Source organism: Pollicipes pollicipes, unplaced genomic scaffold, assembly GCF_011947565.3.
Source record: "Pollicipes pollicipes isolate AB1234 unplaced genomic scaffold, Ppol_2.1 Scaffold_3087;HRSCAF=3621_pilon_pilon_pilon, whole genome shotgun sequence".
Lineage (NCBI taxonomy): Eukaryota > Metazoa > Arthropoda > Thecostraca > Pollicipedomorpha > Pollicipedidae > Pollicipes > Pollicipes pollicipes.
This window is the reverse complement of record NW_023596225.1, coordinates 28,711,286-28,717,635: the sequence shown is the minus strand read 5'-3', so window position 1 is coordinate 28,717,635 and position 6,350 is coordinate 28,711,286. Positions and strand designations below refer to the sequence as shown.

The 6,350-nt window shown below is 47.5% G+C and overlaps 3 non-coding genes across 3 annotated transcripts; 2 read left to right on the top strand and 1 right to left on the bottom strand.

Moving 5' to 3' along the window:
* The first annotated feature begins 418 nt into the window (after positions 1-418).
* Positions 419-491, top strand: TRNAV-AAC (transfer RNA valine (anticodon AAC)). Its single transcript has one exon. It is a non-coding gene; the product is annotated as a tRNA-Val (tRNA).
* Positions 492-1,904: 1,413 nt separating this feature from the next.
* On the top strand, positions 1,905-1,977 carry TRNAV-UAC (transfer RNA valine (anticodon UAC)). The gene has a single exon. It is a non-coding gene; the product is annotated as a tRNA-Val (tRNA).
* Positions 1,978-4,119: 2,142 nt separating this feature from the next.
* TRNAV-UAC (transfer RNA valine (anticodon UAC)) lies at positions 4,120-4,193 on the bottom strand. Its single transcript has one exon. It is a non-coding gene; the product is annotated as a tRNA-Val (tRNA).
* Between the last annotated feature and the right edge of the window lie 2,157 nt (positions 4,194-6,350).

The window sequence follows — 6,350 nt, the reverse complement described above, 5'->3', positions numbered from 1 at the left end:
TAATGCTGTCGAGAAGAATATTTACTTAAAAGGGACATGGTGTTGTCTAGGGCAGTCTTTCCTGTCTTAAAGTATACCAATAGCATTAAGGAGTTTCTTTCATCCTATTATCTAATATATCCCACGCTTACTTGAATATTTTCTAATGTAAAACATTCCCTGTCATATAAACCCCAAAACTCACGTTCATGAGCTGCGGTCATCGACCCTCGTACATATCACACGCGAAGCGAGCGTTCTACCACTCGGGCTACAGCTCCGGTAGTAGTCCAACATGACGTCAGTAGTTGGGACGCCATGGCTGACCGACTGGTCAGCCCTCACTTGAGGTGGACCCGCTCTCGGAGAGCTGGTCAAGTCGAGGTCAGTCGGTTGGCCCCTGTCTCCCGACCAGCCGGCTCATCAGTAGCCGTCAGCTGTTTCCGTGGTGTAGTGGTTATCACATCCGCCTAACACGCGGAAGGCCCCCGGTTCGATCCCGGGCGGAAACATCGTTTAGGTCGTAGGAACGCCTTGGTTGTTGTGTGAGACGGACATCAGGTCAATTGACAACAGGCAGATAAGCTCAGAGCATTATCACCCGTCTGCCACATGAACAGTTGACGCGGTCTAGGATTGAAATCGAAGGGCGGAAATTTGAGCGACGTAGTCAAATTAGAAAAAATTCAAGAGGCAAGACGTGCGATATGATAAAAGTCAGACGCAGGAAGTCAATATCCTGCATTATGTGCAGGTCAAAAACTGGAAAGGGCAGGAGCTATTTTCAAATATATTTCTTATATTTTTTAATATCGCCTGCAACGTCTGAATTGTTCTTAAACCTAGCACCGAGTATGTATGAAGTGAATGGTAGGATGAATACACTTAATTTGGCATGGGGCCTGCTGCGAATAACTACATCGCGCGTCGCATTCAATCTCATAAAGTTCGTGGCACGCATTTCAGTGTTGCGTACGATAAAGGCGGCAAAATTAGACATATTTGCTCAAGTAGTTCAAAAATCTTGTTTCAACCCTCGAAGTTCCAATTTCCATCACACCACATCATTCACTTTTCAATTTCACGGCGTGCTGGGGAGTCTGAAGCGTCGCAAGTGTCCCTGTTCTACCAGCGAGCACGAGTTTTCAACCATACAATCCTTCTTAAGACCCTACTTTTCCAGAATCTTTCAGAATGAATGATTTTTTACATTGGTGCTCATGCTAGGCCTCGAGGTATGTCCTTGTTATGCTTTTTCGTATTGAGCAGTGGTTGAAAAATCCTGCCACCGATCGTGCCATTTCAGGTCAGCTACGTAACTTGGTGGCAAGAGTGTAACCTGCCGCAAGGCGGGATGCAGTCCGACCTGCATTCTGAATTCAACTGACCTCGCGCGACTGATGTCACTGGCCGCAGACTATACCCGTCAAGGACGATTAGCGAGCGTCAAAAGCAGCTCGAACTCACCACGCCATGGGAAAGTGGATCGGAATGTAGGCGCTCTAAATAACTGGCCTGAGATGGGCAGATCAGTTCCAGTGTGCCACTAAATTGGATAATGTGATGTGGGACAAGGCGCCCCCCACACAGCGTCGTGGCTGCGTGAAGGGCGCCGTGTGTCTGAAGTAAGCGTCTGTGCAGTTGGCCAATAGTTACTTTTAACGTGTTGATGTTGATGTTAAAGGCTACAATGTGGAGCTGCAGGGTATCGATCCCTGTACCTCTCACATGCTAAGCGAGCGCTCTACCACTTGAGCTACAGCCCCGGTGGTTCTCAAATATGACGTTAATAGCTGGGACGCCATGGCTGACCGATTGGTCGGGTTTCATCTGCAGTGGACCCGCCCCCGAAGAGCTGGACATGTCGAGGTCAGGCCGGTCGACTCCTGTCTCCTGAACGGCCGGCTCATCAGGAGCAATCAGCTGTTTCCGTGGTGTAGTGGTTATCACATCCGCCTTACACGCGGAAGGCCCCCGGTTTGATCCCGGGCGGAAACATCGTTTAGTTTGTAGAAACGCTATGGTTGTTGTGTAAGGCCAACATAAGGACGGTTAACAATATACAGATTAGGTCAGGATGAGATAAACCGTGTTTGATTTACGCTTTTGTGCTGCATAATGCAAGAAATTGGGCACGACTACTAATTAATACAGAAATGAAACGTGTAATTCATTGGCTTAGGAGGAGTGTCATAAGTGAGCATGTGAATAAAAGGAAGCAACTTAAACTCACGGAAAAATATTGAAGAACACCACTAGAAACGGCCAAAAACGCGTGCAATAACGATGTTTACCTCAGCAAACACGTCCAGCACTGCTACCGCCACCTCTCAGCAAGTTGAAGGAAGAATGGCTCTACCAATACGGTATGGCATCGTTCACGGCACGGGCTACACTGGATTGGTTGGAGGGACATTTCTCTGTAATGCCCATCACCGTAAGGTCGTCGTGCTACTTCCTACATGCCTGACCTTTCGGCAGTGGACCTCATGCTGTATGCTAGACCTTGAGGACAAAGTCCTCCTGGACAAACAAGCGAACATTCAAGAGCCCATGGCCGCATCCAAACTTGAGATTAGCCGCACCACCACCGACCATATAGACAGGACAACCGACTATCTGAAGCTGGTTCAGCTGTTGCGCTTCCTGAACTGCCAGGAGACCACGTGAAGCGTCTTCGGCAATCGCTGTTTGACAGATGGGGTATCTCAAACAGCCATCAGCAGGAGATATGCTCATCATTCTGATCAGCCAAGAAGTAAGAATTCCCACCAGCCCATAGCTATGTCCAAACTACCGTTCAGTACTCGCCCGACCTGTCGCGACTGGACTTCATGCGATCACCAGGAATGCACATCAGCTTAAGCTTAAATATTGGGATTTCTAAGCCCCCCCCCCCCTCTTATCTTATGTTAGCATGTCATCAACTGGCTACCCCATAAGCAGTTGGCGCGATCTAGGACAATAATCAGATGGTGGAAAGTTAGGGGTCACTGTCAAAGAACAAACATTCAACTGGCAAGCAGTCAAACGGGATAAAAGTCAAACGCGCATGAGCAAAATGAAATGAGTCACAGCCTTGACAAGAGGCAGACAAATGTACATACGCTGTCATCCTCAACGAGACATGTATCAGGAAAAAAACCTGGCGTCGACATGCCCGAACATAAATCATGAATTTAGACGTTAGATGAAAGAGCGTCACAATACACACTTTCCAGGATGAAGAGGAGGCATAGAACCCCAATAGCTAAGCTTAAGCTGATGTGCATTCCTGGTGATCGCATGAAGTCTAGTCGCGACAGGTCGGGGGAGTACTTAACGTTAGTTTGGACATTACTATGGGCTGGTGAGAATTCTTACTTCTTGCTGATTAGAATGGTGGACATATCTCCTGCTGGTGGTTGTCTGAGATACCCCATCTGTCAAATATTGATTGCCAAAGACGCTCCACGTGGTGTCCTGGCGTTCACACGTGGTGCTCCTGGGCTCAGGAAACGCATTAGCTGAACATGCTTCAGATGGTCGGTTGTCCTGTCCATCTGGTCGGTGGTGATGCGGCTCATCTCATGTTCGAATGCGGCCATGGGTTCTTGCATGTTCGCTTGTTTGTCCAGGAGGACTTTGTCCTCAAGGCCTAGCATACAGCATGAGGTCCACTGCCGAAAGGTCAGGCGTGTAAGAAGTAGCACGATGACCTTACGGTGATGGGCATTACAGAGAAATGTCCCTCCAACCAGTCCAGTGTAGCCCGTGCCGTGAACGATGCCATACCGTATTGGTAGACCCATTCTTCCTTCAACTTGCCGGGAGGTGGCGGTAGCAGTGCTGGACGTGTTTACTGAGGTAAACATAGTTATTGCACGCGTTTTTGGATGTTTCTAGTGGTGTTCTTCAATATTTTCCGTGAGTCTAAGCTGTTTCCTTTTATTCACACGCTCGCTTATGACACTTCTCCTAAGTCAATGAATTACACGTTTCATTTCTGTATTAATTAGTAGTCGTGTCCCATTTCTTGCATTATGTAGCACAAAACATAAATAAAACAAAGGTGACCTCACCCTGCCCTAATTTGTATATTGTTAACTGTCTTCATGTTGCCCTCACACAACAACCATAGCGTTTCTACAAACGAAGCCATGTTTCCGCCCGGGATCGAACCGGGGGCCTTCCGCGTGTAAGGGCGGATGTGATAACTGCTACACCACGGAAACAGCTGATTGCTCCTGATGAGCCGACCGTTCGGGAGACAGGAGCAGACCGACTGACCCCGACATGTCCAGTTCTTCGGGGGCGGGTCCACCACAAGTGAAACCTGACCAATCGGTCACCCATGACGTCCCAACTATTGACGTCATATTTGAGAACCACCGGGGCTGTAGCTCAAGTGGTAGAGCGCTCGCTTAGCATGTGAGAGGTACGGGATCGATACCCTGCAGCTCCACATCGTAAACTTCAGTGCTTTGGATAACAAATGTTTGTGAGTAGTTTTAACGGCTGCCGTCCCCTGTAAATGCAAATTGTGATCCTGTAAGTACACCTATCCAAGCATACGTTGCCTCTTTCACACGAGGCATGTGTGTGTGTACTGGCCCATGTCGCCTCTGGGCAGTTTTAGCCCTCAAGTCAATGGGTGCACATCATTGCTTTCTTAATTTGGGCTTGGGTGGAGAAAATTCTTAGCTGTTGTTGGTTTATGGGTATGTGCAAATTTGCGTAAACGTCACAAGTTTATGTAATTGTAATGCATCTCTATCATTCTTGGTCACAGCGTCATGGCTCCCTTTTCGGCCATGTGTTTTTGTAAGAGATGCGAAGTGATGAATTTAGCAAGACTTCCATCCATAACGTCGTCGTTACAACTCCCGTTCTGGAGATGCGGGGCATCGATTACCGTTTTCGTACTTCTTGCATGCTAAGCGAGTGCTCCGTCACTGGAGCAACATTCCCGGTTGAAGTTAACATTTACATTTTGAGTCACAGCCTGCTACGCTCGTATCCATTTGTCTTCTATGACTATTGGCTCCCTTGACTTTTTGCAAACGGCTTTTACCCTTCCGATTTTCTGGCAGCTAAAGTTATTGGGGCGTTACCGTCTTGCATATGACTTTCATGCTATCGCACTCCTTGCCATTTGAATTTTCGCTATAGGATCGTTAGCCAACATCGAGCCAACTGTTCATGGGGCAACCGGGCGACCACATCCTAAGCTGATATGTCGACTGTTCACTGACCTTGTGATATGTCGACTGTTCACACCGACATGTGACCTCCAAAAACTCTCCTCCAAACTAGCCTGCCCATTCTCGCGGGAGTGTAGCTCAGAAACTGGAGTGGTTCAGGTTTTAAGGAAGGAGAGATGTGAACTACACCAAATGATCTTAATATGGCTATTTCGTAAGTTATTCAGTGCATTAGCGAGGAGCATTATTCACATAGATAAGACAGTAGCATTAAGCTTATTCCTCGGAAAAAAACAGTAGAATGAAGACATAGTTGGGTTGATATTGCGGCAACATGCCTCTATCAAAACAATAGCAGAAGTCTTCTGCTACTGTTTCGATAAAGCCATGTTGCCAAAATATCAACCGAACGATATCTTCATTCCACTGTTTTTCTCCGAAGAATAATGATAATACTTAGTTTGAGTTCGAAAAGACTGCTCTAGTTAATACAATTTCTCTTAGTCTTAGTCTCGTGTTAGGACGACATAATACCAATGTGACCTTGAACAACTCTCCTCCTTCCTAGTCTCCCCATTTTCGCGGGCGTTTAGCTCAGATCGATAATTTGGGCGTGCAGCTCAGATATTACAAGAGTCTTATCTAGATGGCTATTTCAGTTAATCACCTACTCATATGGGCTGCTTGGAACTCCCACTTCTGGACTAACTAGACTGATAGAAATTAATCCTGCTGATCATAGTCAGAGATAACGTGTCCATCAAATAGCGACTACCAAATATGCTCCAGGTGGTCTCCTAGCGTTTCAGGAAGCACAACAGCTGAACCTCCTGCAGATGGTCGGTTGTCCTGTCTGTCTGGCCGGTGGAGATGCGGCTAATCTCAAGTTTGAATGCGGCCATGGGCTCTTGCATGTTCGCTGGCTCGTCCAGGAGGACTTTGCCTTAAGGTCTAGCGCAATGCAAGTCCACTGGCGAAAGGTCCGGCGTGTAGGAGGTAGCACGATGACCTCACGCTGATGGGCATTACAGAGATATGTCCCTCCAACCAGTCCAGTGTAGCCCGTGCCGTGAACGATGCCATGCCGTATTGGTGGAATCATTCTTTCTTTAAGTTGCCGAGAGGTGGCGGTAGCAGTGCTGGACGTGTTTGCTGTGGTAAACATCGTTATTGCACGCTTTTTTTGGC